The sequence below is a fragment of the Amia ocellicauda genome, chromosome 5 (assembly GCF_036373705.1).
Source record: "Amia ocellicauda isolate fAmiCal2 chromosome 5, fAmiCal2.hap1, whole genome shotgun sequence".
NCBI classification, from domain to species: domain Eukaryota; kingdom Metazoa; phylum Chordata; class Actinopteri; order Amiiformes; family Amiidae; genus Amia; species Amia ocellicauda.
The window spans coordinates 47,749,049-47,758,391 of NC_089854.1; the positions used below are offsets into that span (position 1 = coordinate 47,749,049).

Genomic DNA, 9,343 nt, shown 5'->3' on the forward strand with positions numbered 1-9,343 from the left:
TGTGTCTATAATTGTCTTGAATATAAGTAGAAGTTTTAAGGACAAAATAATGTAGGCTAGCCTACATGTCAGATAAAATATGATATGATCAAATACCTGAACACTGATGCTGTGAAATGACTTCCTATTCAAATAATCCCCCTCATGTTCTCCCGGGGGTGCTCTAATGGGGATATGCGTACAGTCAATCGCACCAATCACTCTCGGGATTCCTATGAAAAAAGGTGTTCTGTATATAGGCCCAGCCTATGCATATTAAAAATAGATAAGATAATAGATAAATAAAAGTATTTTTATATTGCAAATTACCTATGATTGCATAAAAAGCCTCTTTGATCTTTAGAACGCTTAAATGGCCAGGGAACACAACAAATGCATCCAGCAGTTTAGTGAGAGCAAGTGCCACCTTGCGAACTGCATGGCACACACTATTCCTGCTCAGATGTGCAGCATCACTGATGGAATACATTAAGTGTCCGCTGGCAAAATATCGCAAAGCAAGGCACACTGTCTGTTCAACAGTGAGGGCATCACTCCGGCAAGTGGCATTGGAGACTTCTGGCCCTAGAAGCCGGCAAAGATACTGAATTCTCTCAGATGAGAATCGATATCTTTCATAGCATAATCAGGGTGAGCTAGAGGAGTTGCATGGTCTCTGGACCCTCGCCCTGCGGAGTGAGTCCCTCACAACCTGTGCCCAATATCGATTGGGTCCCGACAAGATTGTGGGCGGAGGGGCGGTGCTTACATAGGGTAACACCGAGTTAACCACGAAGATAACCTGCTCGGAGCAGTGTAGAGATGCCGTGTATATTGCCATGACCGCATACCTCGACTAAAACTTATCCACCTTTCGTAGTATGGGTTAACTGGGAAGTTACACCCGACCTCACAAAGTTACTCCTGAAGTTACCTGGATAAGCCAGTTACCTCGCTTCGTAGTACACCCCTCTGGAGGTCTGCAATGCAGCAAGTTTTAAACTTCAGCTGCATTTACATCAGCTGCAGACCTAAGAAAGGGTGAATAATGAGCTCAATTAAATAATTAACCTTAATTATTTAAGCACAGGGGGAATATATACCAAAAGCATTTGGGCCCTTATTTTATGACTGGATTTGCACTCAGGTGTGTGCATGTGTGTTTACTCCAGCTCCCATAGAAATGCTGTGCATAGACAAACAAGGTTAAGGGACCTGGAAAACTTCAGTGTTGCTCAGAGGAGAGCATGAGAGGATTTGTTTCAGGGAGTCAAAATAATGAGAGGTTTCACCCTGGTCAGCCCATGGGACAGGATTTAGATTCAGCAATACAAGCAGGACCAGAGTTCACATGTGAAGATTATAGAAAGAGCCATTTAGGTCTGAGAACAGAAGGCTCCTCATTATACAGAGTGTTGGGTAGAGCTAAGGTAAACCTTATGTGTGAGAACTGGAAGAAGTAAAACAAGAGAAATACCTAGGAGGTTATACTGTATGGACTCCTCACTTTCTCTATCCAAACAATTTGGGGAAGCAAACAAAATGCTAGGGTATATTGTCAAAAGTGTAGAATTTAAAACAAGTTAAGTAATGTTAAGACTGTATAATGCACTAGTTAGACCTCATCTGGAATACAGTACAGTACAGGTGGACATTTCTGGGCACCACACTTCAAGAAAGATATTGTTGCTCTAGAGGCAGTTCAGAGGAGAGCAACCAGACTTATTCCAGGTTTGAAGGGAATGTCCTACTCATAGAGACTGAGGGAACTGAACCCTTTTCACCCTGGAACAGAGAAGACTAGTTAATCATGAAGAGCATTGACCACATCAAACCAGAGGAGCTTTTCCAGAGCAGCAGGGACACACAGGCCTGGGGACACAAATGGAAATTGGCCTTCAAGGCATTCAAGACAAGACATTTCTTTATACAGAGAGTGGTTACAATCTAGAACAAACTCCCCAGTGATGTGGTTGAAGCTGAAAACTTCAAACATTCGAAAATAGACTGGATAGGATCCTTGGATAACTTAGTTATTAATGGACACCAAACGAGCACGATGGGTCGAATGGCCTCCTCTTGTTTGTAAACTTTCTTAAGCTGGGTCACTCTCCCCTCCTTCATTTCTGCGCTGTCCTTATATGCCTTCTCCCCTGTTGTTCCTCCGTCCTTGTCTTGCCTCCTCTGTGAGCCGCCGGCACAACCTGTGTGCTCTGGCTCGGGCTTGGGCTTGACTCCATCTGTGTTCAATCTGCAGCTCTCAGCCTCCCTGCGCTTTTAAACTCCTCTCTAGCGCAGGGAACATAGGTGGGGACGATTGGTGAAACCATGTGGAATGTGTGTGGTGATGGCTCAAATGAAAATACATAAACATGTGCAAACCATAATAGAGTATTTAATCTAAAAGTGAAAAATGCAAAACCACATGGTGTAAATAAATCAAAATTCAAGATGCAAAATTAAGATTTCAAGTAAAAATAATAAAGCAAATAAAAAATCAAATACATGGTGAATAACGTAATTAGTGATTATAGCCAATTACAGCCAAGGGCACAGCCCTCTTTAGGGCAGTCCACAGATTTTCTATAGGATTGATGTCCGGGCTCTGACTGGGCCTTTCCAAGACATTGATCTTCCTTTTTTTTTGTCATTCCTTGGTTGATTTGGCTGTATGCTTTGGATCGTTGTCATGTTGAAAGGTAACATTCTTCTTTAACTTCAGCTTTCTGGCAGAGGGAAGCTGAGTTGGTAACAAAATATCTTGATATTTGGAGCTATTAATTTTCCCCTCTATCCTGACCAGAGCCCCTGTCCCTGCTGAAGAAAAGCAGCCCCATAGCACCATAGCATGGGATTACAGCCCCATCAATTGGGACTACAGCAGCAGAAATATAAATGGTTGACATGGTAAATTATTGCTTTCTAACTCAGTTTGTCAAATTACAAATAATATTTTCAAATGACCAATATAGAGTCAGAAGAGCATTAGTTAGAGAACCAATGGCAAACTGCAATCACAATATGGTTAGCTTTCAGGCATACTTGCAAAAAACAAACAAGGACGAAGTCTAAAACAATGGTCTACAATTTCAGAAAAGCAAACCTGTGACAGCACTGTGGTACACTGGATACAGATTCAGTTGAAAATTGATGGTTATATTTCAAGAATATACTACTAGAGGCTCAGGAGAAATTTGCACCAAAACTTGGCAAATTGAAGACCAAAAAACCCTGGCCAAAATTGTTTAATAGAAGTATGTAAAAAAATATCAAGAGAAAGAAAATATTGTATAGCACATACAAAAAGATATAGAACAGCTAAAACTAATGCACAAAGCTTTTTTCAATACTATAACAGCAAGAGGTCAATAGGAAGTGAAACAGCTAAAAGCTAAAAATTGAATTATCTTAGACCCCATTCACATTTGAGATTTAGGCCAGCCCAGGGCTGGGTGAAAACTAGTCCAGCTTTTTGACCCGGCCTAAATCTTTTGAGGCAGCCTAAAGGCGATCTAAATGTGAATATGAACGCGCTGGGCCCTGGGCTGGGTGGAAAGCGTCAGTGCGTCAATCTTTATAGATATAAAAAAGTATAGGCTAAGTAATAACTTATAATGTAAACAGTTCAAACTACCCGTCAATGAAAATAAAAGTGTATGTAGCTGGTAAACTTGCTATTGTTTTTTCTTTTTCTAAGTATGATTGAAGTCTGAAAATTAACAGTATACAATTTTCAGGTATAAAATGCATTGTGAAATTGTGAACGGGACCAGGTAACTTTATTCACTTATCCGAATGTTCCATTAAAACGATATACATTTAACCGAAGCAGGTTTCCATTCAAATCAATTCATTTTAAAACGAGACGAGATGTTTACTGTCCAATCCAAAATGCGATTATATTGAGCAGTACAATTACAAATGCCAGGTTTGTAGGTAACAACTGGGACGATGCAGAAATTAAAGCACTGTTTACAATGTGGATGGAAGATAAAGTTAAAAACAAACCGAAGGAAGTGTACAAGCGCTGCTGTCTGAAAATATAACTAGAAGCGATCACAGAAGGCTTCATTCGATGGATATCAATCACTCGCCCGACCAAGTTAAAAGGAAAATAAAAATGCAAAGATCAGACAACAAACGCAGTGGAGTCCAGCGAAAAGATTGCACGTTTTTCTGAGGAACTCAGAAGAAATACTGAGTAGCAGCTTGGATTGCATGGGACATTTTATATATATATATATATATATACACAGATCAGCCATAACATTATGACCACATGCCTAATATTGTGAGGTCCCCCTATTGCCACCAAAACAGCCCTGACCCGTCGAGGTACGGACTCCACTACACCTCTGAAGGTGTGCTGTGGTATCTGGTACCAAGACCTTAGCAGCAGATCCTTTAAGTCCTGTATGTTGCGAGGTGGGGCCTCCATGGATCGGACTTGTTTGTCCAGCACATTCCACAGATGCTCGATTGGATTGAGATCTGGGGAATTTGGAGGCCAAGTCAACATCTTGAACTCGTGATTCATCAGACCAGGCCACCTTCTTCCATTGCTCCATGGTCCAGTTCTGATGCTCGCATGCCCATTGTAGGCGTTTTCGGCAGTGGACAGGGGTCAGCATGGGCAACCCTGACTGATCTGCAGTTACGCAGCCCCATATGCAACAAACTGCGATGCACTGTGTGTTCTGACACCTTTCTATCAGAACCAGCATTAACTTTTTTTGGCAATTTGAGCTACAGTAGCTTGTCTGTTGGATCAGACCAACACAGGCCAGCCTTTGCTCCCCACGTGCATCAATGAGCCTTGACTGCCCATGACCCTGTTGCCGGTTTACCGCTTTTCCTTCCTTGGACCACTTTTGATAGGTATTGACAACTGCAGACCGGGAACACCCCACAAGAGCTGCAGTTTTGGAGATGCTCTGACACAATCGTCTAGCCATCACAATTTGGCCCTTTTCAAAGTCACTCAGATCCTTACGCTTGCCCATTTTTCCTGCTTCTCACACATCAACTTTGAGGACAAAATGTTCACTTGCTGCCTAATATATCCCACCCACTGACAGGTGCCATGATAACGAGATTATCAGTGTTATTCACTTCACCTGTCAGTGGTCATAATGTTATGGCTGATCGGTATATATATATATATATATATATATATATATATATATATATATATATACCTAGTGTCATGGGTAACTGGTTTCTTTGAGCAGATTTTTTAAATTCCCGGCATGCATTTCGTTTAGGCCTCCTTTTCCCCCGCATATGTGAACGAACTTAGGCCTCCTAAAACTGCGAATGTGAATGGGGTTTCTAAAAAAAGTAGGGCTAAATTTGAGGCGGCTCAGGGCCGGCCTAACAAGTGTGAACGGGGTCCTGAAAATTAACAAGATGTGGCAAATGTTCTAAATGAGTATTTCACAAAATAGTTTTTTTACAAAACAAAAACATAACATTCCAGTTAAACAATCAGTCCAGTCAAACCCTAAGAGAGATCAGGATAAATGAGGAGGAGGTGCTAAAGGGACTAGCAAAATTAAAAACAAACAAATCACCTGGGCCAGATGGTATATATCCAACAGTACTTAAAGAAATTAGGGAAATTATTTACAGGCCGCTAACTAAAATATTCCAAATGACACTTACAAAAGGGGATGTGCCAACTGACTGGAAAACTGCAAATGTCATACCTATCCACAAGAAAGGGGACAAAACTGAGCCAGGAAATTACAGACCAATCAGTCTCACCTGCATTACCTGTAACATTTTTGAAAAAAATATTTGACAGAAAATAGAAGAACATTTCAATGAAAACCATATTCTTGGTGATAGTCAATATGGGTTTACATGAGGCAGACCATGTCTTACTAATTTATTAGAATTATTTGAACATGCAACTGTGACTGTAATTTGTGTGAAAGCATATTATATGATATACTTAGATTTTCAGAAAGCTTTTGATAAGGTTCCACACCAAAGACTGATCCTCAAATTGGAAGCTGTAGGTATTCAGGGTAATGTAATTAGATGGATTATGAACTGGTTGATGTATAGGAAACAGAGGGTGTCGATAAGAGTAGTTGCTTCTAACTAGAGTGAGGTTCAGTATTAGGGCCTTTGCTTTTTCTAATCTATATTAATGATGTGGACTGTGGGATAGTTAGCAAACTTCGTCAGATTTGCAGATGATACTAAAATATGTGGCTCAGCAGATACAATTGCGGAAGCTCAGGGTATTCAAAGGGATTTAGATAATATTCAGTTGAGGGCTGACACCTGGCAGATGAAATTCAATGTGGACAATTGCAAGGTATTACATGCAGTTAATAAAAATGTCCACTATAATTACAATATGGGAGGAATAGAAGTAGAAGAAGTAATGCATGAGAAAGACCTAGGAGTCTATGTGGACTCCTCACTTTCGCCATCCAAACAATGTGGGGAAGCAATAAAAAAGCAAACAAAATTCTAGGGCATATTGTCAAAAGTGTAGAATTTAAAACAAGGGAAATAAAGTTAAGACTGTACAATGCACTAGTTAGATCTGGAATACTATGTACAATTATGGGTACCACACAAGAAATCACCACCATGCTTGACAGTAGGTACTATGTTCTTTGCACCAAACATATATTTTGGAATTAAGTCCAAAAAGCTCTACCTTGGTCTCATCAGACCATAGTCATTTTCCCATATGGTTTGGGGAGATTGAATACGTCTTCTTGCAAAATGTAGATGTTGTTTCTTGTGAGAAATGGCTTCAGTTTTGTCACCGGTTAGACTTGTGGAGAATACACACAATGGTTGTAATATGCAAGGAGTGGCCAGTTTCTCCCAGAAATTCCTGCAGCTAATTTAAGGTTGCTGTTGGCGACTTGGTAGCCTCCCTGATGAGCTTTCTCCTTGCCATGTCATCAATTTTGCAGGGACATCCTGATATTTGTAATGTCCTGGTGGTGCCATATTACCTCCACTTCTTAATGATGGTATTCACTGTGTTCCATGATATATGTAATGCCTTCTAACTTCTTTTATATCCCTCTCCTGATCTGTACCTTTCAACAATAATATCCTGTAGATGGACCATGGCTATCTTTGTGGACCATGGCTATCTCTGCAGTATGCAACCATAAATCTTTAAAGGAAATCCTACAGGAACAGCTGATTTTATTTAGGGCTAATCAGAATCCTTTAAATTGATGTCAGGTGAAGGCGAATTACCTTTGTACATGATTTGGAATGTGATTAGTTAAAACTGAACACAGTTACAACCCCCATTATAAAGGGTGTATACACTTATGCAACCAAGGTATTGCCAGTTTTTTATTTTCATAATTTTTCCAAGAAATTATCCATTTGTTTTTCACTTAAATATTGTTGGTTACAAGATCTTATTAAATGTGAAAAACGTCTGTCATTATTTGTCTTCATTTAAGCCTTTACATCAACAAAAGCTGCATTTTCAATAAGAGTGTTTAGACTTTTGATATCCACTGTACCTCAGTGATATACATTTGAAACCTGATAACCTGTTTCCTTCACACATGTTGTGAAGTTTTATACAAACGCTTAGTTTTGAATGCATCACTCATAAGGTCCAATGGGAGCACCCAAACACATGCCTAACTGCAGTAATATTCCCATGCTCCTTAGAGCAACAACCCAACATTATCTTTCAATTGGCAGAGACACCCACAAAAGAACACAATGAACAGAGAACATCACTTTAGACATCAGGATGAAGCATTGCTCAGTACAACCAGCCTGTAACTGAGTGGGGATAAGTTAAATAAAACAGACATAACAAAGGATGGAACAGTGCTCAATACATCCAATACATAGAGTGCAGGGAGAAGTCAACCTGCTCTGACAGTCTGACAAGAAACACACATGCAACTGCTGGAGCTATGCTCTACAGCCATATAATAAAAAGAGCAGGGAACACATCCCAGACAATAGCAAATTAATGTCCACGTTGGAGCCATGCTCAACATCCAACCAACAGAAATGCAGGGGACTTTAACCTCTTCAACTCCAGATGAAAAAATGAAAACCCTTCCCAGGTACCAGATCTAGAAAATAATTATAATAATGCTTTCAAATGCTGAAAATAAAGTTATATGAAACTTGTTTTAATACATTGACCTATACAACTTTAAAATATCATACATATGAATAATAATCATTATACATATATTTGATACTGTCAAAAATGTTCCCAGCTTCATTATTTGAAAGCGCTCAAGCACTCCTCCGTGAGACTAGAAAAGGCGTCTCCTCAGATGACGTCAGAGCGAAGAGCGTGCTGGAAGGTAAGTTCACTTTCACGACTTATTATTAAAATATTTAAATGTACTGTTGTTTAAATGTACTGAAAATTAGAATATGTAATTGTATGAAGTACCAGGTTGTATGACACACTGTGTTTGTTTTCAAAATAACATTTTTAAAATATCAATGATAGGCTTTTTATTTTCTTTATCAAGGAATGTCTTAAGTGAATATAAATGACAATATATAGCCAGTTTGGTAATTAATTATGTAGCTAATGTATTTCAATTTGTAACTAATTTGTCAGAAGTGAAAAACAGAAGTGTTCACATTTTCTTTGCATTTTATTTTTCTTCAGTGAGTCGGTTTCATTAAGTACAGGCGTGTGTGAAGATGCCACAGAATCTAGTTGTTTGTATGTTTGTATTTGTAAGAGGACACTGAATTAGCCACAAATGTAATTTATTGGCTACAGGACAGAAGGGAACATTCACATAACGATTTTAAAAGTGGTCAATTCTGACAATTAAAATTACTTATAAGAATGAATATGGCTTATTGAATGCCTCATACAATTATTTTTTGTTTATCTGTTTATCTAGAATTGAGCCAGACGTGTCCAGAGGATTCAGGAACTCGATCACTGAGAAGCAAGATCAGTATCAGTAAGCAGTAAGCTTCCCATACCTCATCAGGGAGAGCGAAAAACGAAGCACTTACCAAGTGTGACTGTAGTTCTGTTCTTCTGCAATATATTTCTACAAGATCAAGAACGGGCTCTGAAAACACTAAAAACGATGACGTCGATTGGCCCAATGAGCACTCATGATCAGTCGGGCTGACGTTGGCCCAACGCTGCTGTGCTATCCGGGTACATATCCATATCAGTAAAGAGATAAAAACAAGTTTGTTGTGTTTGAACATAGTAAACAATGCATATGCAATTTAAATAGCTTTTTAGATTACAATATTGTAGGGACCTCAGGTCTGGGGTTGGTAGTGAAATAAAGGGAAAAATAAACAAAAAAAATTCAAACAAAAATGAGACCTTATTAAACTCACAAGGAGGTACATC

The 9,343-nt window shown here is 39.3% G+C and overlaps 1 pseudogene; it reads right to left on the bottom strand.

The window, feature by feature from the left end:
- Positions 1–619, bottom strand: part of LOC136749050 (putative nuclease HARBI1) — a 470,787-nt pseudogene extending 470,168 nt beyond the window's left edge.
- Between the last annotated feature and the right edge of the window lie 8,724 nt (positions 620–9,343).